Source organism: Rousettus aegyptiacus, unplaced genomic scaffold (genome assembly GCF_014176215.1).
Source record: "Rousettus aegyptiacus isolate mRouAeg1 unplaced genomic scaffold, mRouAeg1.p scaffold_m13_p_9, whole genome shotgun sequence".
Lineage (NCBI taxonomy): Eukaryota > Metazoa > Chordata > Mammalia > Chiroptera > Pteropodidae > Rousettus > Rousettus aegyptiacus.
In genome coordinates this window covers 47,121,867-47,149,372 of record NW_023416312.1, presented here as the reverse complement: position 1 = coordinate 47,149,372, position 27,506 = coordinate 47,121,867, and the positions used below count along the sequence as shown (strand labels likewise).

The window sequence follows — 27,506 nt, the reverse complement described above, 5'->3', positions numbered from 1 at the left end:
ATGGCAGAATCCCTTGAAACACTACAGTTCGTAAATGTGGCACACTATTTCATGGTAACAACTTTTAATTTATCCATGCTGAAAGGCTATTCAGAGTTCCAAGTAGTACAAGGTAAGAAATGCCCCCATCTGGAACTGTTTCACCTCCTTTCTTGGTTAGGCTGATAATTAGTATTATATACCAAAATAAAACAAGTAATGGAAATGCTGGACTTCATAAAAGAAGAAAAAGTGTGTATAATTATGAAGTCTTAAGAACTAACACATTATTAGTAAGAACAAAGGGAGTACCATTGGAATTAAAATGTAAAGGTGATTGATTAAGGGTGCTAGAATTTAAAACTGGATATGCAAGAATTCATTGCATGGAAGACACTTCCTTAGAATGCATTAGTGAACATTTTGGGAAGGCTCATAGGTGATGAAGAAAATTCTCAACTTAAGTGATTCTTAGAGGCCTGCAGAAAGCAATGGTAAACTCCAAGTAATATAGAAATGTCCACGCTGCTCTAACAAACAACAGAGGAAAGAACAAAAATGCTAATGGAAATAGACAGGTCTGAATGGATATATAATGCAAATTTGAAGACTCAAAAGAGGATTATCTTCCACAGAAAGGCCTAGAGGAAACATTTATGAAAGCTATCAGGAATGTGTTCATGAGAGGGTCATCAGCATGACTGAGAAATTTGGTTATAGCTCTTCTTTGCAGGGTAATATTGACAGAAGGAGATCAGACTGAGGCTAATAATATTTATGGGAATGACAAGGCTCTGAAGTAATAGTGTTCAGATTGTGGCGCATACTATATCACTTACTCAAAAAAATTGAATACGGAATTACCATATGGTCCAGAAATTCAGCTTCTTAGAATATACCCAAAGTAAATGAAAGCAGGACCTCAAGCAGATATCTGTACATCATGTTCATAAGAGCAGTGTTCACCTAAGTCAATAGGCAAAAAGTGGAAATAACCCAAGTAACCATTGACAGATAAGTTAATAAACAAAATATGGTATATACATACAATGAAATATTATTATCTTTAGAAGGAACAAAATTTTAATAGGTGTTACAACAACATGGATGAGCCTTAAAAAACATTATACTAAGCAAAATAAATCAGACACAAAAGGACAAATAATATATAATTTCATTTACATGAGGTACCTAGAATTGTCAAATTAATATAGACAAAAACTAGAATAATGGTTACTGGGGGTTGAAGCCAGGGAGTAATGGGTAATTATTTTTTACATAGTTATAGTTTGAGATGATTAAAAAGTTCTAGAGATAGTGAGGATGGTTTTAAAAAAAAACAATGTAAATGTTTTTAATGCCACTGCATTATACATTTAAAACGGATAAAAAGGCAAATGTTATATCATGGATGTTTTATCACTATTAAAAATAAAAGAAAAAACAAACAAAAACATGCAAAGTTATTGGTTCCTATCATATCTTCAATTAATTTGCCAGTTGGATCACTGCAGAAAAGCATGGCTCATAGAGAATGACTGAAGATTGGTGCGAAGTTAACCAAAAAGTATTGACAATCGTAGCTGCTGTGCTGAATATGGTATTATTGCTATAGCAGATTAATAAGTACTAAGATACATGGTATACAGCCAGTGATATGGCCAATGCATTATTTTCAATCTTAATTAGAAATAAAGACCAGAAATATATTGTATTCATGTAGAGGGATGACAATATTTATTTAAAGATCTGCCTCTAAACTTTGTTAAGTTTTCCATCCTCTGTTATAATGCACTCAAATAAATTGAGACTATCTAAACTTCCTACGGTCATCATACTGATAACTTACATTAATGAAATTATGTAACTGATGATGAAAAACAAAAAGCAGTTAATACAATAGAGGCTTTTATAAGACACATGTTTTGTAAAATAAAAAAAATAAATTATATGAAGCACAATGAGCAAGAAGTGGTTAGTCCACTAGAGGCCATGGTAAGACACATGTGCTTTAGAAGATAAAAAATAAATTGTATGAAGATTTGGGAATTTGCCACTTAATTAAAAGTATTGGAATATAATCTCCAAGGACATGGATATCTTTCCAAAGTAAAATAAAAATAGGTGCATCTTGCCTCTCCTACCATAAAGAAGAGAGCACAACACCTACTAGGCTTCTTTGGCTTTTCAAGGCTTCATTGTCACCTAGAAGTTCTCCTATAGCTCACAAACTGGGTGATAATAAAGGCTGCCATCTCTGAGTAGAGCCTGGAGCAGGAGGGGTCTCTGGAGTAGGTCTAGGCTATAGTGCAATCATCCTTGCCACTAAAGACATATGATCCCTTAGACACACTAACATTGATGAGATACTGTGTTTTGGCAAGCTCCAAAGTGATAGTCACAGTATAGACCATTGGAATTCTAAAGCAAATCTATGCCAACCACAGCATAGAATTATATTCCCTTTGAAAAACAGTTATTGATATGATAGGGAGCCCTGATTTAAAAAAAAAAATGTTTGACCATGGAGCACCAAATAACTATGTTTTTAAGTTTCCCATCATGAATCGTGTTCTGTTAGACACGACAAGTCATAAAATTGATGGATACAAGAGCAGTCAACATTAAGATGGAAATGGTACATCCAGCATCAATCCAAGGAGAATCAGAGGGCATAAGTAAAATACATGAGCTGGTAGCCCACGCCTCTACATTATCCACCACAGTTTCACTAGAATCTCTCCCCAAATTGTATCTATGGCTATATAGAAGATACTTAACCAGTTGAAAGAGAAGGACAATTGTAGTGGGTAAGGAACTAAAATAAGTTAAAGGAGTATTACAATTATCTACAGCAGTTGTCCAAAAAGACAGTATAGAAGAAAATCTTCCAAGTGGTCCTGATTGCAATAAGCATACCTTATTATTCACTCTGTGTGAAAGAAGAGGCCATCTTTGAATGTTTCTTCGAACATCCAAACAACACAACAAAAAATAATAAAATGAAAAAAATATAGGGTTTATTCAGATAGATATAAAATATTTATGACCTTTAAAACAAATACCAAAATTAATATTTGAAAAAAAGATTCATTGTGTAAAATATAAAAATCAAGATCTAAAATATATTTCCACAAAAACTGGAATGGGATCTCCCACACTCCAACTGACCATGATACAACTGGATGATACCTCCTAGAAAAGAGCTTATACACTTATTTAGAGCCCAGATTTTTTAAGCTGTTTTCCAGGCGACAACTCCAGATATCCTGGTCTGGAAACCATCAGGGCTTACTACTGTGGCCACACAGCACTGCATACAGTGCATACTTTTAAAGCTACTGCCTGAGGCTCTGGCTTCCAATCAACCTGAAATTCAGTGATAAATGAGATTCCTCACCTTGGAACGCCGACAGGTCTTGGTACAACCTCACAAAGAGAAACTATTAAAAATAAATCAGGTTGTTTAGAGAATCGCAAAGGTTTAAGAGACAACCAAGAGCTAGAGAAAGGTTGAAAAATAAGTTTCATCACCTATACACAGCCACTCCTTTAAGACAGAGAGAGAGCTGTTTCACCTAATACATCAAAACAAAAACAGAGAGTCAGACGAAATGAACAAAAAATATATTCTAGATGAAAGAACAAAACAAAATCTTAGACACACACCTAAATTATATGAAGATAAGTAATCAACTGATAAAGAATGAAAAGTAATGGTTATAAAGATGCTCACTAAACTCAAGGGAAGGTTGAATAAATGCAGTGAGAACATTGTGAAAGACAAACAAACAACAACAACTATATATATATGTACTTTATATATATATATATATATATATATACATATATATATATGTGTGTGTGTGTGTGTGTGTGTGTGTGTGTATAAAGTACCACTCAGAAGTCACAGAACTGAAGGGTACAATAACAGAATTGAACAATACACCAAAGGATTTCAACAGCAGAGTGAGTAATGCGGAAGAATGGATCAGTGAGCTGAAAGACAAAGCATTTAAACACACAAAGCAGCAAAATAATTGAAAGAATAAAACAAGTGAAGATGGCTTAAAGAACTTCTGAGGCAACATCAACTAGAATAACATTTATATTATCGGGGTACCCGAAGGAGAGGAGAAAAAGTGGTAGAAAACTTAAATGAAGAAACAATGGTTAAAAGCTTCCTTAACCTGAAGAAGGAAATAGACATCTATGTTGAAGGAGCCCATAGAGCTCCAAAAAAGATGAACTCAAAGAGATCCACACCAAGACAAAAATATCTGGAATAAAAGGGAGAATATGAAAAGTAGAAAGAGATAAACAACGGTTACATACAAGGGAAATCTCATAAGAGTATAAGCAAGTTTTTCAGCAGAAACTTTTCAGGATAGGAGGAAATGATATGACATATTTAAAGTTCTAAAAGTAAAGAAATTAAAACCAATAATATTCTACCCAGCGAAGTTATCATTCACAATTGAGAACATATGAAGAATTTTCCAGATGAACAAAATCTAAAGGCATTCATGAGCATCAAACTTGCCTTACAAAAAATGTTAAAAGATGTCTTTAAGTGGCAAAAATGGCACTAATTAAAAAGGAGAATATAAAAGTAAAAAAAATCTCACTGGTAAAAGTAAATACATAGTTAAAATAATGGATTAATTGCATATAAAACTAGTATGAAAGTTAAGACAAAAGGAGTACCATTAACTAAAACTCTAATAATTTGTTAAGGGATACATAAAAAATGTAAATTGTAGCATCCAAAACATAATGCATGAGCAGTGAGTACAAATGTAGAAGTTTGGAATGTGTGTTCAGTTTAAGTTGTTCTCAACTTATAATAGGATCATATACATAGGAAGTTATATTTGAACCTCATAGTAAACACAGAACAAAAACTTAGATACACAAAAGAAAATGAGAAAAAAAATCTAAACATAACATTAAGAATCATTAAACCAAAAAGGAAGAGAGAAAGAGAAGAAGAGAGCAAAACTATTAAAACAGCCAGAAAGCAATTTTTAAAATGACAATAAGTACATATGTATGTTACATGCCACTGAGTCAACTCTGACTTCTGGAAACTCTGTGAATGAGTGATGTTCACAATGTCCTCTCCTCAACATCCTTGGTTATCAGTAGACTCATGCCTATATCTTCTTTTATAGAGACAATTCATCTCATATTTGGTTCTTCTCTTTTCCTGCTGTCTTCTGTCTTCACCATTGTCTTTCCAAAGAACACTGCCTTCTCATGATGTGCCCAATGTAGAGAGCTTGTTTTGTCACTTTTGCCTCCAGTGATGTTTCAGGATTAAATGGCTCTAGGATGCATTTGTTCTTTTTTCTAGTGGTCCAGGGTATGTGTAGAGCTCTCCACCAACACCATATTTTAAATAAATTAATATTCTTTTTTTTATCAGCCTTCATTACTGTGCAGTTTTTACATCTCTACATAGTAATTGGGAATATGTGGCTATGAATGATTTTAGCTTTGATCTCTAATGTAATGTTTTTGCTCTTGATGATCATTTCTAATTCTTCCATTGCTGTGCTTCAGATTCTCAGCCTTCTCTTGATTTCTTGGCTGCAGTCTTCATTCATTTGAATTGGTGACTAAATCATAAATCAAAGTAAGGAAAATCTTTAACAATTGTGATGCCTTCATTGTCTGTATTAAAGTCGTGAGTGTCTTCTTTAGTTGTGATTTTTGTCTTCTTAATGTTCTAATCAAATCTAGTTTTGACATGTCCTTCTTTCATTTTATTAGAAATCATTTCAAATCTTTGTACTTTCTGCTTGTAAGACAGTGTCATTTCTATATCTAAAGCTATTAATATATCTTCCACCAACTTTTGCTTCTTTATCTGACACTAGTCCCGTTTATTTGGGTAATATGTTCTACATACAGATTAAACAATCAGGGAGATAATTTCACCTTAGTCTGATCTCTTGCCTATAGAAAATCATTCTGTCTCTCCATATTTTATCTTGACAGTGACTTCCTATTCACATAAATGTTCCACATGACAATCATCAAAAGGCATATCCATTTTTTTTAGAATAACCTATAGCTTTTTATGATCCACTCAGTCAAAGACTTTACTATAGTCTATAAAACATAGACTAACCTTCTGTAAATAAACTAAAATTTCCCTTCAAAATACATAGAATGTCTGAATGAATAATCACAAGACTCATTTATACGCTGTCTATAGGAGACTTCAGAAGTAAAGTTACACAGAGACTAAATGTGAAGAAATTGAATATGAAACTCCATGCAAACAGAAATGAAAAGAAAGCTGGTATAACTCTGCTTATATTACACAGAACAGACTTTAAAATAAAGACTGTAATAAAAGTTGAAGTTCAGTCCAACAAGAAGATATAGTATTTGCAAACATATATCCATACAAAATAAGAGTACCAAAATACATGCAGCTAATATTAACAGAACTAAAGGGAGAAATTGACAGAAATACAATAATAATATGGGGACTTTAACATTCTATTTACATCAATAAATATATCAGTAAAACAGAAACAGATAAGAAACATTGGCCTTATATGGCACATTGGAACAGATGAAACATCTCATATATAAGAACACTGACAGCTAAGATTTCAATAGAAATGCTGGAACAAAAGATAACAGAATGACATATTTTAATGCAGAGAAAATATAATTGCCAACCTACAGTTCTATACACAGTGAAATTATCCTTCAACATGTAGGTGAAATAAACACATTTTTAAACAAACTTGACAGCATTTAACACAAGACGACACACATTGAAAGAAAATATTAAAGAGAGTTATTCAGGTAAAAGAAAAATGATCCTGGAAATATGGTGATTCAGAAATGGATTAAGAGAAAAAATGATAAATATGTAGTAAACTCAAATAAATATTAACTCCATAAAGCATAAAACAATAATAATAATGTTCCAATGTTAAATACATGTAGAATTAAAATAACTGAAAACAGTAATATGAAAGTGTAAAGAATATAAATATAATTAAGTTTTGTGAGATATTTAATTGCAAAATGGTAAAAATAGTAATTGATATTAAACTACAATAAGTCACAATGATATTTCGCTAAAATTATAGTAATAAAATATAAAAATAGCAAGCTAATAGAAAAAATAATTTAATTAATGAAACAGAAAATGATAAAGAAAAAAAACAAATGTATAATGAAGAAAATCATCAAAGACAAAAATTGCTTTGTTAAAAAAAATTAAAAATTGACAAACCAAAAATGTGACTGATCAGGAAAAACATAGAGAAGATGCAAATTACTCATTAGAGAAATAAAAATACTGGACACCACTACTGATCCTGTAGACATTAAAGAAGAGAAGAGGATATAATAAATAACCTTATGCTGAAAAATTTTAAAAGCTTTAATAAATGCACGAATTCTTTGAAAACACCACTTACAAAAAGTGACACAGTAAGAGATAAAAAATATAAATATTCTTATTTGAAACAAATAAATAATTTTGTTATCATAAATTTCATCTGGAAAAACAAAACAAACAAAACAAAGCACTCCAGGATCCGTAGTCTTTCCTGCTAAATTCTTCCAAAAAAGGAAATAACACAAACATTACACCTCTTGTAGACAGGAAAAAAATATCCTTTCTAACTTACATTCTTGAAAGCAAAACCTAATAAGTTCTGTAAAGAAAAAAAGAAAATTAGAAGCCAGCCCCTTTCACTGATTTGAATGCAAAGGCAAAAACAACCAAATAAATAAAAAAAAACATGTAACAAGTCAGAGCGCAAATTTGTGTTGACATTAAAAAATGAATCAATGCAATTCACCCTCTATATGTATAAAAGATAAAATCATATGATTTTAAAATAGATATAGAAAGCAAATATTTATTTTTATTATAGTTGGTGAGAATGGCTGAAACTAAGCACCAAGAGAGGTATCAAGTACTGTGATATTATTATTAGTTATTATTGGTATTATTCAGTGTCTTAATTTTATAAAATATTGCTATCTTATATATTTAAACCTTTGCATATCACTATATGCATGTTATGCTTTAATAAAAGGCAAAAAACGATCCAACACTATTACTAAGGAAATATGAAAATTTTCCTCTTTCTTTGGTTCAGCTTTTTATATCAAAGATACAGAGGAAAAGTGAAAATGTTTTTTTTTTTTTTTTTCCTGGGGAGAGAAAAATATATGAAGCTTTTCTGTGTCAGGGGAAAATTAAAAGGAGAAAAAGAAAGATCAAATAGATATTAAAATAAATGTACTTTTACTAATTTGGTCTTTAATTTAACATTTCAAGAAAATCCTTCCAATATATCTCAGTCATGGATAGGAAAGATTAATATTGTTAAAATGACCATAGTACCCAAAGCAATTTACAGGTTCAGTGCAATTCCTATAAAAATACCAAGTCATTCTTCCCAGAAATAAAATAATCCTAAAATTTATATAGACCAAAAAAAGCCCCAAATAGCCAAAGTAGTCTTTAGAAACAAGAATAAACTCAGAGGTATCATGCTCCCTGATCTGAAACTATAATACAATACTATAATGATCAAGACAGTATGGTGCTAACACAAAAACAGACACATAGATCAATGGAACAGAATAGAGAACCCAGAAATAAACCTTTGTTTATATAGTCAATTAATCTATGACAAGGGAGGTAAAAATACACACTGGAGTAATAAATCTCTCTTCAACAAGTGATATTGGGGGAACTGGATAGATACATGCAAAAATAAATAAAACTGGACCACTCTCTTACATCATGTCTAAAAACACACTCAAAATGGGTTAAAGACTTAAATGTAAGGCCTGCAATCATAAAGCTCCTAGAAGAAAACCTAAAGCAAACTATCTGACATCAGTCTGAGTATTATTTTCTTGAATGCATCCCTTCAAGAAATGGAAACAAAATAAAAAATAAAGGAATGGGACTACATTAAACTGAAAATCTGCACAGTGAAAGAAAATGTTAACAAAACAAAAAGGCAACTTACTGAATGGGAGAATATATGTTCAAATAATATATTCAATAAGGGGTTGATATACAAAACATGATAAACTCATACAACTCAATAACAAAAAATAAACTATATGATCAAAAAATGGGCAGAGGTAATGAAAAAACATTTCTCCAAAGAAGACATACAGATGACCAACAGATATATGAAATGACATTCAACATCACTAATTATCAGGTAATGCAAATCAAAACCACAGTAAAATACCACCTTACACCAGTCAGAGTGGCTATTATTAAAAAGTCAGCAAATAACATGTGTTGGTGAGGATGTGGCAAAAAAGGAACCCTTGTGCACTGTTGGTGGGACTGCAAACTGGCGCAGCCCCTATGGAAAACGATATGAAGATTCTTCAAAACACTAAAAATAGATACATAATCCAGCAATTTCTCTTCTGGGTATTTAACCAAAGAAAACAGGAACATTAATTCAAAAAGATATATACACCCCTATGTTCATTGTAGCATTATTTAGAATAGTCAAGATATGGAAGTTACATAGGTGTCCATTGATAGATTATAAAGAGAATGTGATATGTGTGTATATATGTATACACACACAAGCATACATAATGGAATATTATGTAGTAATAATAAAGAACAAAATTTTGCCATTTGTGACACTATTTGGATCTAGAGAGTATTATGCTAGGTGAAATAAGTCAGGCAGGGAAAGACAAATACTGTGTAGTTTCACGTATATTTGGACTCTAAAAATAAACAAACAAAACAAACATAGATTCATAGAAACAGAGACTGAAGTAATGGTTACCAGAAGAGAGGAGGTTGGGGTGGGTGAAAAGGAAAGGATAATATAGTCAATAATACTTTGATAAGTTTACATGGTGACATATAATTACTAGAATTATTGGGATGATCACATGATAAGGTATAAAAATGCTGAATCACTATATTGCACACCTGAAACTAGTATAACCCATATAAGATTATATGCCAACTATACTTCAATAAAAAATAAATCAAAAAAAAAGAAAAAAAAATCCCTATTATACTACCAGAAAAGAACATTTAACAATTATTTTTTCTTTGTTTATAATTGTTGATTCTAGAATGGAAGTATTAGAATGTTTAGTGTACATAGACAGAACATTAATGACACCTGGCTACAAATGCAACTCCAAGCATCAGGTAACTTGGTTCTAAAAACTCAGCATATCCAAGCTGCTGTTTCCAACTACTTTCCTTAAAGATAGTGTTTTAGAGGCCAAGGATTATGGAAATAGTTACTCTTCTTTGGCAAATCCAGGTGGTCCCACTAAATTGGATTTCTAAGAGTTCCTTACTGTTATGAAAATAAATGAAAATCTAACCTGTGATCTAAACAGATTCAGCCTCTTTTCAGAAACTGTGCTGACAACTTTCAGGACATTAACTATGGCTTACAAGGAGAGCAGCCTTAATTTTTTCTAGAAGTATCTTCACAACAACCCTACTATAGACAAGTCTTAAGGAATAAAGATCCTGTTAACACATATACAAAAAGTATATGTGTTATATATACTTGTTCATTGTGTCTTGTTAAAGTCTTCAGACCTCCAGATGAAGGAGTAGCAGTCTTATGTTTCAAATAAAAAATTTTGTATATGATATGCTAAGAAGTTTTACCACATAGAGAAGTACTAATCACCCCTTCAGCATCAACTACACTGCCTCCCAAGTGACCACTCATGTCAGCTTCATTTTCTCTAAGAAAAGTGGTGCCTAGCACAACTACAGATCTCTAAGATCCTTCGCAGCTAAGTGAATTATCTTATAAATTTGAGGTCAAGGTATGGTTGGATCTGAGAATTGCATGACTGAGTAACAGAATATTGACAGCCTTGACTGAGGGCAACATACCCTAAATACAAAATGCTAATTTATATAATGCATTTGTGCCTGTCAGTTCTGAGATTCTTATTCTGTCATTTTATAGTATAATGCGTAGAATAACTTCTCAATAATCACGGAATATTTTCTTGTAGTAAGCCTATCTCTTCCACATACATATGCCTGATTATTCCATTAAGAAAATGAGACAGACCTGGAAAAAACAACTGCCTTTCGAGAGGGTTTTATAGGTAAGTAGACAAGAAGATAAAAAGGTCTTTAAATTATTTTTGTGATTAGAATTAATGTGTTTAAAATGCTACTTCCAACTTCAACACTGTAATATTTATGTAAATTATAGCACAAATAAAAAAATGTGAATATACTGGTTGCTACAGCTACAGTGCTAAGGGCCTGAATTCTCAAGTCAGTAATGAATGTGCAGACAGGTAGGAAGATGTGCACAGAGTAAAAAAGAAATAGTGGCTGTGTCTATTTGGGGTGTTGACAACATTCCAGATATAGCAAGGCAGGGGAAAGCGGGTACGGTGGGTATTCCTTCTTCATTCAGCATTATGGATCCAATAATTTTGAGATAATAATTAGTTATACATTTAGTTTCTTTTAAGTCACTACCAACCTCTTTCAAAAAGAAAGCAAAGCTGTCATCACATAGAAAGTCATCAGACTCTAAAAAATTATGATTCGGTAATGGATCATTTAAGTGGAAACTCCTTCAGAAACTTCAGAGTTTTTCCTGAAATTATGAATTATAAGAAGAGAAGGCACCAGTGAAGAGACATACATCCCCCAATACTAAAGCATTTTGAGTGAAACGAAGCTGTTATTTTTGGACTTGTGTAGAAACTGTGGCTAACGTGTGAGGTTACTTCTCTTAGAGAAGAATGACCCATGAGACTTGGAGAAATTATAGAATACTTAGAAGAAAGGCTGCTCTGTTTCCAGAAAGCCATTATGATTTAGGATACCAGATACTATTTGTTAATCATGTTGAAAAGGCAAAAAACAAACAAACAAACAAACAAAAAAACAAAAAAAAACACTTTTATTCAGTAAGAAGAGCTGCCAATCTTCTGCAGATAGAGAGCATCTATGGGCTTCTATAGAACAAAGAGAAAAAATGAAAAGTATCTACATTGCAACACAGTATTAATTTTATGCAGGAATCTGAACTTAAAAATCAATTTTTACTCAGAAAAGAGCAAAAATTTCCTCACAGAAATAGTGTCAATTTAAGAATTATAAGAGACATTTGGCTGGAGAGCTGAAAGAATTCTAATACTTTTCCTATCAAATAATATAAAAGTTTTGTTTTATGAGCACACAATTGCAAATAGAAAAGCAAAGGTCTTTTTCTTTTGAGCGCACAACAAATACGAGAATTATTGATGCTCAGAATTTGATGTTTGACTTTATAATATTGGAACCCTCACTTCTTATTTTAATCCACAGAAAGAAAACAATTTAGTTTATAGAACAGATACAGATTATCAAATTCAAAGCTTTTTTAAATGAACAGGCTAATATGAGATTTGATTAATGTGGCACTCACTACTAACCTAGTGTTTGCGGTAGCAGAATGATAGCTCACATAGAGTTCATGTGTCTGTGAGGTTTACCACTACTTCTAAATAGATCCTCTATTTCCATTATTACTTTAGAAATAGTTGCAGATAAAATTAAAATGCAATACTTGTGTGCTTGTTCAAAAAATACATATGTTTAGTATAATTATTGTAGAAGAAATTTTAATATATTAATGATTTCAATGTGCTTGCTTTCATTTTTGAATATGAGTGCATTCCCTCTAAGTCCCAAGGAAGTAAACTTTTGGGATGTTATTGAGAACTCTAATCTGATTTTATTATTGATAATTACATAAATACTCTTGTATAGTCCATATTAAAATAAAATAATTCCCCTACTCTTACTATTTACATTGTTACACATAGGTTTTTTAAACCATTTTAATTACGGTTAGCATACAATGTTATATTAGTTTCAGGTTTATGACATATGATTAGAAATTTACATAACTTATGAAGTGATCACTTGCTTAATCTAGTATGCATCTAACACCATACATTGTTATTGCAATATTATTGACTGTATTCCTTATACTGTACTTTACATCCCAATAACTATTTTTGTAACTGCCAATTTGTACTTCTTAATCCTTCCCCTTGTTTATACAACCCCATCACCCTCCCATCTGGCAATCATCAGAACATTCTCTGTATCTATGAGTTTGTTTCTGTTTTGTTTATTTATTTTGCTCTTTAGATTCCACATGTAAGTGAAACCATGTGGCATTTTTTTCCTCTGTCTGACTTACTCCACTCAGCAAAAGATAATCTCAATTCATCCATGTCGTTCCAAATGGCAAGATTTCATTCTTCTTTTTTAATTTTTATATTTTCGTTTTATAATTACAGTTAACATACAATATTATATTAATTTCAGGTGTATGACATAGTGATTAGACGTTTATATAACTTATGAAGTAATAATCCTGATAAATTGAGTACCCATCTGAAAACATACATAGTTATTAAAATACTATTGACTATATTCCCTATGCTATATCCTATATCCCCCTGAAGTGTTGTGAGAAAAAGATTGAATTTTCAAAAAATATTCCTGGGTCATTTGGATATTGATATGGAAAATAAATAGATCTTGGCTCCTATATGACACCAGGCACAAAATGATTGTAGACCTTATTGTGAGAAATAAAACAAAGAATATCCATTAGAAAATATTTAAGAGTACCTTTATAAGCTTGAAGAAAGTAAAAATTTCTTAAATGACACACAAAAAAGCATTAATTGTAAAAAAACAACCTGTATATATAGTTCATTATTTATATTTTATATATTAATATATGTTTGCATTGCATACATATACATTAATATATGTAATGCTATATATACTATATATGCATTTGTATTAGTAAATATGTATAAATAAACATACAAACTAATAATATAGTTTATTATTTATATATTGTATATTATATAGAAGATTTCATTAAAATTAAAATAACTTGCTCATTATAAGAAATCAGAAAAATATGAAAACAAGGTCTAGAATATGAAAAGATATTCATAAGAAATACATCTGACAAAGGACTCATATCCATAATATATTTAAAGAAAAGCTTTGTAAATCAATAAGTAAAAGGTAGACAGCTCAATGAAAAATGAACAAAACTGTGAAGTCATTATTTCAATAAGGAAGATATTGACATGGTCAATATGTGTAAAGATGCTAAACATTATTAGTCATAAGCGAATTTTGGATTGAAACAGCAACAACATACTGTATGCATTCATTAAAGTAGATAAGATAAAATCATTGTTTGCAAGGATATGATACAATTGGAACTTTCGCTCATTGTTGATGAGAGTATATATTGGTATAACCGTATTGGAAATCAGTTTCAAAATATCCTCAAAGGCTGAATGTATGAATATCATAGGGCCCAGTAATTCTCTTCCTATATATATCTCACACAAATGTATTTGTATGTTTCCTCAAAGATACATACAAGTATGTTCATAACAACTTTAATTAAAATAGTAAAAAAAAAAACCCTGGAATCAAGCCAAATTTATGGGCACATTATAATAGACACATAAACTACAGTATAGTCACATAATAGAGTACTATCCCCCAGTAAAAAACAAATTAGCATCAGCTAAGGCATAAACATGAAGAAATAGAAGAAATACAATTCTGAGCAGATGAAACAAATTGTATTATTTCTTTACACATTTCCAAATGCAAGGAAAATAATTAATAGGGTCAGCAGTCAAGATAGCGGTTACCTTTGAAAGCAAGAAGAGGATATTTGGGTGCTATAAAAATGTTTTATTTATAACTTACATCTTGGTTACCTGAATGTGTTAACTTTCTGAAATTTCTTTAGTTTATAATTTAATGTATTCACCCCTGATTTCTGTACTTTTTGTATATATGTTATAAATTAATAAAAAATGTAAACCACAGCAAAAAAAATTTAAAAAGATGATGTTTCTTTAGTGCTTACTATGTACCAGGCATTATTGCAATTGATTTACATAGATTGAGTAATTTAATCCTCAGAACCCTATGAGGTTAAGCTATTATCTTCATTTTAAATGAGGAAAATAGGTTTGGAATCATTTAGTAACTTGCCTAAGGTTATGCACTTAATGAGTTGTGGAGTCAAATTTGAAATCCTTATAGACTGACTTCAAAGCCTAAACTCTTAACTCTCTGATTTTTCTTTTTTTATTTTAAATTTTGCTCAGTCATCAACTCTACAGAAGAAATTGATTTCTGTAACTTGTAGCTTTACTGCTTTTATTTTCTTTATTGTACTTCAATTAAACAGAGTTAGAAATTAATATTTGATTCACAGAGAAATCTTCATTTGTCATGGAATTAAATCAAATTAATGAAACAACTTGTACCTACTTTTTTTCTTAAATATAGTTTTCAGACAGGGCACTTCTTTGCTTTATTATAGCCTATGTTCAATAGATTTGTTTACCCTTTTTTCTATAAATCTGATTTGATGAAATTGAATTTGTTTTAGGCTTTTCTTGTGCATCAAGTAGTATGAAAAGTCTATAATTTATTTCTCATTCAACTGAATGTCCTAGGTGATAGAAAGATGGTATAGACATCAAAATAACTAACGAATAGCAATTTGAGTTTTATTTTCTTATCAAAGAAAGCTCCAAATAATCAGTTTTCCTGAAAAATCTCATATGTAGAGACTTCTTTTCAAATAAATGATGTGTTTTGTTTAAAATTAAAGTAATAGACACGTAGTTCTCACATAAAAATATCAACCAAAACTCTCTTTATTTGGCACATTAAGTATTTTGTAATTTTTACTTTTATGAAGCATATAAATTTGTATTGTAATAAAATATACATAAAGTAAAATTTAAATTTCAGCCATTTTGAAGTGTATAATTCAGTGGCATTTAGTATATTCACATAGTTGCACAACCATCACCACTACCTCCAAAACTTATTTATCATCCTTAACTGAAACTCTATATCCATTAACAATAACTCCTCATTCCTCACTTCACCCAGTCTCTGCTAATCATTATTCTACTTTCCCTCTGGCTAAATTTGATGATTCTGTGTAAGTCATATAAGTGAAATTACAAAATATGTTTTCTTTTTTTGCCTGGTTAATGTCATTTGGTATGATTTTTTCAAGGTTCTTTTATGTTGCATCCTGAATCAGAATTTCATTCATTTTTAAAGTTTAATATTCCATATATCATGTTTTGTTTATCCATTTATATGTTGATGGTCATTGGAATTTTTCCGTCTTTTGGCTATTGTGAATAAAGCTGCATGATATATATCCAGAAATGGAATTGTTGGATCATATGGTAATTCTGTTTATTTTATCATGGAACCACAACCTCTCTATGTTTCACAGTGGTTTTAAAATCAGTGCACAAGGATTTCAACTTCTCCACACCCTTGCCAACTTATTTTTTTCATTTATTTTTTGTAATAATTATTCTAATTAATATGAAACTATATCTCATTGTGCTTTGATTTCCATTTATCAAATGACCAGTGATACTCAGCATCTTTTCATGTCTTTATTGGCCATTTGTGTACCTTCTTAAGAAATGTTTATCAAGTCCTTTGCCTATATATTTTTTGTTTTGTTTTGTTAGTTAGAGTTTTAGTCATTATTACCAAAATACTGGATACATCCTAAATATTTATCAAGTGTAGAATGAAAATAAATTATCCTGGATAATGTTCCATGTGCACATGAAAAATGTGTGAATTCTGCTATTGTTATGTGGAGTATTCTGTATTTTTCTGTTAGTTCAAATTAGTCTATAGTTTTATTCAAATTCTGTTTTCTTACTGATCTGTCTGTTCTGTCTTTTACTGAAAATGAGATATTAAAGTTTTGAAGTATTATTTTAAAAATAACTTGTATATTCATACATTGGAAAACAATAATACAACAATGGTAAAATGATATACTGCTACTTACAACAATATCAATGAGTATCACAGAAAAAATATAAAGCAAAAAATCCATATTGCTTAATAAATAACATATTTACATAAAATTTGAAACCGGGCAAAACTAATCTATGCTGGTAGAAAACCAATTACTCATGAAATTTACAGGGAGTGGTATTAGCTGATGGGGGACCCAATGGAGTCTTCTGGGATGCTGAGAATTTTATAAACACATCAACATTTTATAAACACATAACATTTTTGTACTTAATTGTTCATAATTTATACTTCAATATAAAGATTTAAAAAGTAATTTTATAGTATTTTACCCAAATGTGAATGTTCTCTCTTGAGTTGTTAATTTTCTTCTTTTTGTTTCATATTTTACTAATGGATTCTGTTTATTTTTTTATGTTTAGAGTGAGCATAATTAATTAATGCATGTGCTGTTTGCCCTGAATTGTCATGGATGGCTTTTCCTAGTATTTTTTTTGTTTCAGTCTTGAAGATGTTATGAAATGTACCTCTAATGATAGAGGAAAAACCCACTTACAAGTTGGGTGAATCTGGGTGGAACCAGACCTATGGTCTTACTGAAGAGAATTTTGTCTTTATATGTTTTCTGTCTACTGTAACAGTTGGCTATATACTGCTTTCCATGACTGAGTTCCATCATTCCTGATTGCTGCTTCAAGTGGGGGGCATAGGGCCTCCAAACTGTTGCTGCTACCCTTTCAAGAGGGAGTGTGTATTGTATCACTGAAAATTAACTGTGATATCACGTCAGGTCATTGACATTTTTTTTAAATGGGTTGGTTGTTTTATTTTTGTTGTTGAAATGTAGGAATTCTTTATATATTGTGGATATTAATCTCATTATATATACAATTTGCAAATATTTTCTTCTATTCTGTAGGTTGCCTCTTTACTTTTCTATTAAATTTATTGAGGTGACATTGGTTAATAAAATTAAATTAGTTTCAAGTGTAAAATTCTTTAACATAGCATCTGCGTATTGCATTGTGTGTTCATTACCCAAAATCAAATCTCATTCCATCACCATATATTGACATATTTTACCTTGTTCTACCTCTATGCCCCTTTCCTTCTGGTAAACCAATATACTATAGTCAGTGTTTATGAGTTTTTGTTTATTTGTTTATCTTGTTCAACTGTTGCTTTCAGTTTTATATCTCACACATAAGTAAAATTATATGGTTCTTAACATTTCCATCTGACTAATTTTGCTTAGCATGATATTCTCAAGATCCATTCTTGTTGTTCCAAATGGCAGTATTTCATCTTTTATTATGGCTAGGTAATATTCCATTGTATATATGCACCACTTCTTCTTTATTCAATCATCTATTGAATGTCACTTAGGTTTTTTGTGTGTTTTTTTCCTTTTTTTTTTTTTTTTGGCCACCGTGAATAATGCTGCTATGAACATCAAGGTGCAAATATCTTTACAGATAAATGTTACCAATTGTAGAGGGTAGATACTAAAATGAGTGTTTATTGGGTCTTATGGTAATTCTATTCTTATTTTTTTGAGGAGACTTCATATTGTTTTCCATAGTGGCTGTACCAATTTACATTCTTATCACCAATGTATAAGGGTGCCTTTCTCCCTACAACCTCTCCAACACTTGTTATTGGTTTTCCTGTTGATGATAGTCATTTTTACAGGTATAAGGTAGTGTCTTATTTTCATTTTAATTTGCATTTCCTTAATAGCTAGTGTAGTTGAGAAACTTTTCATTTGTCTGTTGGCCATTTTTATTTCTTCTTGAGAGAAGTGTCTATTCAGGTCCTCGACTCATTTCATAATTGAACTGTTTGGAGTTTTTTTGTTTGTTTGTTTTACTGTTGAGAAAAAGTTCTTTTTATCTCTTTTAAGCATCATATAATATTTAAGTTTGTAATATCCTGTATTTTGTTGTTTTCGAGTTGTATGAGTTCTTTATATACTTTGGATATTAGGCTCTTATCAGAGGCATTGTTTGCAAATATATTTTCCCATTCAGATGGTACCTTATTTGCCTTGTTGATGGTTTCTTTTGCTGTGCAGAAGCTTTTTAATTTGATATAGTCCTCATCATTTATTTTTGCTTTTATTTCCCCTGCCTTTGAGGTCAAATTCATAAAACGCTCTCTAAATCCAAGGTCCATGAGTTTAGTATATATGTATTCTTCTATGCAATTTATTGTTTGAGGTCATATATTCAGGTTCTTAATCTATTTTGAGTTAATTTTGTTGCGTGGTGATAGACAACAGTCTAGTTTCATTCTTTTGCAGGCCGATTACAGATTTTTCTAGCACTATCTATTGAAGAGGCTTTCTTTCCTCCATTGTATGTCTTTGATCCTTTGTCAAAATTATTTGCTCACATATTTGTTGGGTTCTCTTTCTAGGTTTGCAATTCTATTCCTTTGGTTTGTGTGTCTGTTTTTTCTGTCAATACAATTCTGTTCTGATTATTGTCTCATTGCAGTAATTCGAAGTCAGGGTATTTGATACTTCTGGTTTTGTTCTTTTTTTTCTGGCTATTCAGGGTCTTTTGTGGTTCCTTACAAATCTGATGAATTTTATTTTTATTTCTTCTAAATTATCATTGAGATCTTGATGAGGGTTGTATTAAATCTGTATATTGCTTTGGGCAATATAACCATTTTAACTATGTCGATCCTCGTAGTGCATGAACACGGTGTATCTTTCTATTTCTTTGCATCTTTTTCAACGTCCTTTAATAATGTCTGGTAGTTTTCAGTGTAGAGGTCCTTTACATCCTTTGTTAATTTTATTCCTAGGTGTTTTGTTGTTTTCCATTGCAATTGCAAAAGGAATTATTTTTATTTGTTTTTATAAATTGTATTTTTAGTATATAAAAACAATGATTTTTTTACAATGATGTTCTATCCTGCAAATTTACTGTATTTGCTTATTTTTCTAATATTTTTTTGGTGAAGTCTTTAGTTTTTCGTATTAAAAAATCATGTCATTTGCAAAAAAGACAATTTGTCTTCTTCATTTCCAATTTGGATGCCTTTCATTTCTTTCTCTTGCTTCATTGCTCTGGCTAAGACTTCCAATACTATATTAAATAACAGTGGTGAGAGTGGCATCCCTGTCTTGTTCTCGATCTTAGACAAAAGATTTTCAGTTTTTCGCCATTGAGTACGGTATTAATTGAAGGTTTGTCATATATTGTCTTTAATATGTTGAGGTACATTTTTTCCCATTTTATTGACTGCTTTAATCATAAATGGATGCTGTATCTTGTCAAATGCTTTTTATTCATCAATTGATATGATCATATGATTTTTATTCTTTATTTTATGTGGTGTATGGCATTGATTGATTTGCAGTATTTTATTTAAAATTTTTGCATCTGTATTCATCAGAGATATTCATCAATGGTTTGTGTAATATATGTCATAAAATGAATTAGAAATTATTACCTTTTCTTCATTTTTTTGAAAGATTTTGAGAAGGATAAATATTAAATTATCTTTAAATGTTTGTTAGAATTCACTAGTAAAGCCATCTGGTCCTGGGCTTTTGCTTTTTAGGAGGTGTTTGATGATTGTTTCAATTCTCTTACTATTGATCAGTCTATTTATATTTTCTAGTTCTTCATGATTTAGTCTAGGAAGGTTATATATTTCTAAGAACCTGTGCATTTTTTTCTATGTTGTTGAATTTGGTAGCATAAAGTCTTTCATAGTATTGTTGTGTAGTTCTTTGTATTTCTGTGGTATTTTCATAATTTCTCTTCTTTTATTTCTGATTTTGTTTATTTGAGTCTTTTCTCTTTTTTCCTTAGTGAGTATAAATGGGAATTTGTCAATTTTATTAATCTTCTCAAAGAACCAGTTCTTTATTGCATTAATTTTTCTATTTTTTTGTTTTGTTTTCTATTTTGAAGATTTTTACATCCTTGATAGTATCTTTTGACTCAATGAATTTTTAATTTTGATAAAATTTGATTTATCTATGTACATTTTCGTTTATTTATGCCTTTTGGTTTTATATTCAAGCAATCATTGCCAAATTCAACACCATAAATACTTTTAACTATGTTTTCTCCTTAGAGTTTTAAAAATTTTCCACTTATATTAAAGTCTTTCATTTGCCTTGAGTTAATTTTTGTACCTGGTATAAGGTATGGGTCCAACTTCATTCATTTCCATGTGAATATCTACTTTTTCCAGCACCATTTATTAAAAAGACTGATTTCTCTCTCTTGAATGGTCATGGTACACTTGACAAAAATCTTGTGACAATATGATAGAGTTCTGTTCTGAACATACTGTTCAATCACTGCCTAATATGTCTGTTATTTTGCCATTACTACACTATTTTTAGTAGAGTACCTTTGTAGTAAGTTTTGAAAACCAGAAATGTGAGACCTCAAAAATTGCTGTTTCAAGATCGTGTTTACTATGTGGGGCCTCTTGAAACTCTGTATGAATTTTAGAATGGGATTTTTATTTCTACCAGATTTTGTTTGAGTTTAAAAAGGGATTACATTGAACCAACAGGTAGATTTCAATAAGATTGATATTTTAATATTAAAATATCCAATTCATAAAAACAAGACATCTTTTTTTAAGTTTATTGGGGTAAAATTGGTTAGTATAATTATATAATTTTGAAGTGTACATTAAAATTTGTCATCTACATATTCTATTGTGTTTATCGTGCAAGTCCAGTTTCCTTCGGCTATCATATATTTGATCCCCTTTACCCACTTCACCCTTCCCCTAAACCCTATATTTAACCTGCTTTAACCATCTAGTTTACAACCTCCTCACCCACCCCTTACCCTCTGGTAACCACTAGTCCATTGTATATGTCCATGAATCTCTGTTTGTCCTGTCCATTTCTTGCTTTTAGGTTTATATCCCACATATAAGTGATATCATGTGATTTTCAAATTTTTCTGTCTAACTTATTTCACTTAGCATGATTATCTTGAGGTCCATCCATTTTGTCACAAATGGCAGTATTTCATCTCTTCTTATGGCTGAGTAATATTCCATCATGTATATGAACCACAGCTCTTTAGCCCATCACCTATCATAGGACATTTTGGTTGCTTCCATGTCCTGGTTACTGTTGTTGTGTGAGACACCTGCAGTCCTGGCAGGATGCCTGGTGCTTGGAGTAACAAGGTTATCAGAAGCAGATGTGGACTTGCACATAAGGGCACATTGCAAGGAGGGCACACACACCTGACCTATTCTGGGACTTTTTGCTCTAGGGACGAGGATAAGAAAAAGATACTTGAGAAGAAATAACTGCTAACAGGGTGGTGGTCTTGAGGCTGAATCAAGGAGTTGGCTGTAGTTTGTAATTACTAACCTGATAGCAACTAGTAATAAATTACAAAGCCAGCCTTGTGAGAGAGAATAAAAAGCCATGGAGACAGGGGTGCGGGATGCTAGCATTGCCATTCATCCCCTCTCCCTTATCCATGTTAGTTAATTTATTTCCAGTCTCTGACTCTTCTTCCGAACCGTCTCCACAACAATTGGCACCCAACGTGGGGCACGGAGAAGAGGGTGCGGAACTACGCTGGAAACCAAAGAGGTAAGTCTGCTCACGGTAAGTGATACCTTCGGCATAGTTTTAGCACCGAAAGGGGCATATCCGCTCAGAATAAGCGGTACCTTCGGCATAGTTTTTTAGCATAGTTTATTTTTTGTTGTTGTTTGTTTTGTTTTTTAGCACATTTCCAGATTACACCGGAAACTGAAAGGGATAAGTTTCCTCATGAGTAAGCGATACTTTCGGCATAGTTTTCGCATGTGGAATTATCAGTCAAAGGTAGAGGCCTAATATATTACATTATTGCAACACTTATTGCCATCTTCAGGAGTAAAAATAAAGAAAAGCCAATTTCATGAATTGTTTTTGTATGTAAGTAGACATTGCTACTGGTTCAAGCCAGAGGGAAAATCCCAATTAAATGCTAAAGTGTGGAAACAAGTCATAAGAGCTCTGCAGAGAGCTCTTCAACAGGGGGTTACCATCCCTGTTTCTGTTTGATCTTTATGCACTTTAATTTCTCAGGCTTTACAGCCTCTGTAATCTGACTCTGAGGGTGCTGCATGCCAAGAAGAACCTGAACCTGTTTATGAAAATCCTATAGAAATAGAGCAAGAGGAATCTACTGAGTCCTCATCTAAAGAGGAATGTGCAGGCCACATTCCTCCTAGTAAAGAGTCATATCAGGTTCTTTTGGCCCAAGTAAAAGCAATAAATCAGAGGTTGAAGCAACTGCAATTGGGGCCAACTGGAAGATATTTTCAAGAACCAGGAAAGCCCTCTGTACCACCTATAAATACTTTATTTGGGGCCGAGCCTTTAGTTGCTGGTCCTGTTTCATTTACTTTTCCCCTTTCACCTGATTTGACTAAGGAAATAATAGATGAAGAGAGTAGTCGAGAAAATCTCCCTAGACAGACCGCTATTCCTCAGCTGACGGGGTTCCCTATAGTGAGACAGGCATTTCCCCCCAATGCTCAATTTCCTCAGGGGGGTATCAATGTGAATTATACTTGTTTGGAGCATAAATTCTTGAGAATACTTAAATAAGCTATCAATCAGTATGGTATTCAGTCCACTTATGTGACAGGTCTTTTAAACGGTATAGCCATAGAACGACAATTGTTGGTGTCAGATTTGGAAGCTATTATAAAAACTGTGTTAGAACCTTATTTTCAAATGAAAACCTGGTGGAGAGAGGAAGCCCAACAGGTGGCTTGTAGAAATGCTGTATGAAATCCTCCAGGGGCTACTCTTGAAGAGCTGACAGGTACAGGAAACTTTACTACTCATGAGCAGCAATGTCATTCAACTGAAGAAACCTTGTTACAAGTGAAATTAATAGTATTAAGAGCTTGGTCTCCAGTCAAGCCACCTGGGAAGCATCCCCAGTCATTCGCTAAAATTATACAGAGTCCTAGGGAGAGTTACACTGATTTTTTGTCTTGGCTATATATGGCCATTGTCAGGGCAGTGGCTCTTCCTGAAGTCCAAGAATTACTCTTAGAATCTCTAGCTTATGAAAATGCAAATGCAGAGTGTCAAAGGGCTTTAAGGCCCCCGAAAGCTCAAAGAACACCTTTGGAAGAATATGTTCAAGCTTGTCATGATGTTGGCTCTTCAACACATCAAGCTAATTTGTTAGCAAGAGCTTTACCGAAAGGGTTTCAAAATTCTCGAATGAAATGTTATCAATGTGGGAAACTGGGGCACTTTCGAAAAGACTACAGGAGAGAGAATAAGTAAGAAGGAAAAGTGATGTATTCAAAACCCCCTGGTAGGGGACAGGCTCTTACTGAATCCTGTAGGAGGTGTGGGAAAGGATTTCATTGGACTAGTGACTATAGATCTAAAAAGGACAGAAATAGAAGCTGGTTGTCGGGAAACAAGAAGCAGGGCCCTTGCCCCCGAGGCCCAGGGAAAACAATTTGGGGTTGCCATTTCCCATCAGCTCAGGTCTTCCCCATCAAATGATGCAGAGTCAGAATACACCAGGCAGTGTGTTCGAGATCTAATTCATGCTACTGCAAAAGTTCTGCCTTGGACATTCTTGAACCTCAGCATTTTACATTAATTCTTGCTGGAGGGGTGTACAAATTATCAACAAATATTGTTGGACCTTTAACTGAAGGAACAGTGGGCTTAATAGTAGGATGAAGTAGCTATACTTCCAAAGGAATTTTTGTTCACACTGTAGTGATTGATGAAGATTATGACAGAGAGATAAAAGTTATGGTTAGTGCGAGCATCACCACCCAAATTGCACTAGGAAAAAGATTTGCTCAAATATTATTATTATCTTATGTTCAAGGTAAGGTTACTCCAGTTAAAATAACTAGAGGATTTAGGAGTACAGGGAAACAGATATTCTGGCAAACTATGATTGGTGAACAGCGTCCTAAATTAAAGATATTTATTAATGGAGTAGAGATTGAAGGTTTGCTTGATACTGGAGCAGATATTTCTATTATTTCTCTACAATATTGGCCATCTCAATGGTTATATGATCCCATGCAAACTCATTTCATGGGAATTGAACATCTTACAGAAATTTTTCAAAGTGTTAACTTGCTAACTTGCCGTGGTCCTGAGGGGCAAGTAGCTTATTTTAAGCCTTTTGTTGCTAACATTGTGGTGAATTTATGGGGAAGAGATTTATTGCAACAATGGGGAGCTTCTTTAAATATTCCTGCTTTATCACAAGCTACTCAAAATATTATGTTTAATATGAATTATAATCCTTTCAAAGGTCTAGGTGAGACAGAAGAAGGCATAGTATCTCCCTTGTCCACATCTCCAAAATTCAACAAACATGGTTTGGGGTTTCCAAATTTAGAGTAGAGGCCACTGCTCAGTGCTTCACCCTTCCGCTTAAATGGCTCAGTGAACAGCCTGTCTGGGTTGAGCAGTGGCCCCTGACAAAATAAAAGTTAGAAGCATTATAGCAACTAGTAGGTAAACAATTGGCCAGTAATCACATTGAACCCTCCTCTTCTCCATGGAATTCACCAGTATTTGTTATAAAAAAGAAGTCAGGAAAATGGAGAATGTTAACAGATTTACAAAGAATTAATGCTGTCATTCAGCCTATGGGGGCTTTGCAACCTGGGCTCCCTAACCCTGCATTAATTCCTGAAATTGGTTTTTAAAGATTATAGATTTAAAAGATTATTTTTATACTATTTGTTTACAGCCTCAGGATAGAGAAAAGTTTGCATTTACAATTCCTACTCTAAACAATGCTCAGCCTACTCATCGATATCAATGGAAAGTATTACCCACCCCCCCCCCGGCATGCTTAATAGTCCTACCATGTGGCAAGCATTTGTGAATATGTTTTTGCAAGAAGTAAGGAAAAAGTTCCATTCCCTCAGGGACTTGTGTGTCACTACATGGATGATATTCTTTTTGGGCATGAACAGAAATAAATATTAGAAAATATGTTTTCATTTGGAAAAACTGCTCTGGAAAAGTATGTGCTCAAGATAGCAACTAAAAAAATAAAAGATTTTGTTCATTATCAATATTTAGGATATAAAATTTTGCAACAAAAAAATTACTCCTCAAAAGACAGAAATTAGATGGGATGCTCTCAAAACTCTTAATGATTTTCAAAAATTAGTAGGCATTATAAATTGGCTCTGTCCTTCTCTCAGTATCCCCACATATGCTTTAACTAACTTGTTTTCTATTTTAGAAGGGTCCACAGCATTAGATAGTCCTCAGGAACTAACGCTGCTGGTGGAAAAGGAATTTAAAAAATTGTATTATTGAAAGACGCTCTTGTAGTCACAAACTTGCATTGCTCAGGTTTCATTATTATGTGGTAAGGGTTCTTTCTCTAACTTAAAATTTAAAAACTATTAATGATTTCCTTTTCCTTTTATTGGTCAATTAGTCTAAAACTTAGGACATTTTAGCATAGAGTCAACAGTGAAGATAACATGATTTTGTGTTAGAGATGAGAAAAGTAATGAGTAAATTTAAAAATTCAGTGCTTTTTAAGGTACCTTTCTGTTCCTGTTTCTGTTGACCAGTCACCGGGGGTCTGTAGAGAGACTGAACGCAGTCATATCTCCCGGACCATGGCCAGGCCATGGGACGCCGCCTCCTGTGCCCTGTTGTCAGGTTCTGTTTATTGTCTTTAGTCTTGTCTAGGTGGTAGGTGGCGAACTTCTCTAGGTCCTATATCATTATGAAAGGTACAGTAGGGTGGAATAAAACCTTAGGTTATATTTTGTGTAAATACTGTCCCTTTTACACTTGCATTAACTCTTCTATTCCTTTTAACAGGTCACATGAAAGCTTATACATTCTTACAGCTAGAACTGGAGTATGGATGCTGGTTAAGTTGTCCTGACCCTGGCAGGACTCCCCTGCCACTATGATATTGCAGCAACTGATGGACCATGTTAAAAGAAGAACTAAAAGATTCCTTGGCATGTTGATTGCTGCTGTTGTGGGTATCATTGCTGTTACTGCTGCTGCTGCAGCGGTGACTGGAGTGGCTCTGCATCAATCTGTACAGACTGCTAAATATGTTAGAACCTGGCATCAGGATACTGAACAATTATGGATTTCTCAAAGACAAGTTGACTCTGTATTGTAAAGTCAAGTGGCAGAATTACAGCAAGCAGTTATATTGTTAGGATATCAAATTGTTAGTTTGCAGAAGCGAGTGCAACTTAAATGTGATTGGAATACTACTTCTTTTTGCAGAACTCCTGTATTGTATAATGAAAGTTTGTTTGAATGGGATAAAGCAAGACAGCATACTTAGGGGTATGGTAATGCTTCAGGTTTAATTACAGATTTACAAATGTATATTGTTGGCACTTTTCAAAAACAGCTTCCTGAATTACAGGGGATCGCAGTGCTACAAAGCATGGTCAATATTATTGAAGACTTACATCCTATTCCACAAATTCATGGGTTATTTGGCTCATCTATCGCTTCTTGGATTGTAATTTGATTGTTACTTGTTTTTCTTTGTTTATTCTGGAAGAGATTCTCAAGAAGCCAAAGACTAAGAAAGACTCAGGCCACTGTGTTCTCAATAACGCTGAATAA

At 32.5% G+C, this 27,506-nt stretch overlaps 1 pseudogene; it reads left to right on the top strand.

Annotated features, from left to right (window-relative positions):
• LOC118607728 lies at positions 1-27,506 on the top strand (annotated as a pseudogene).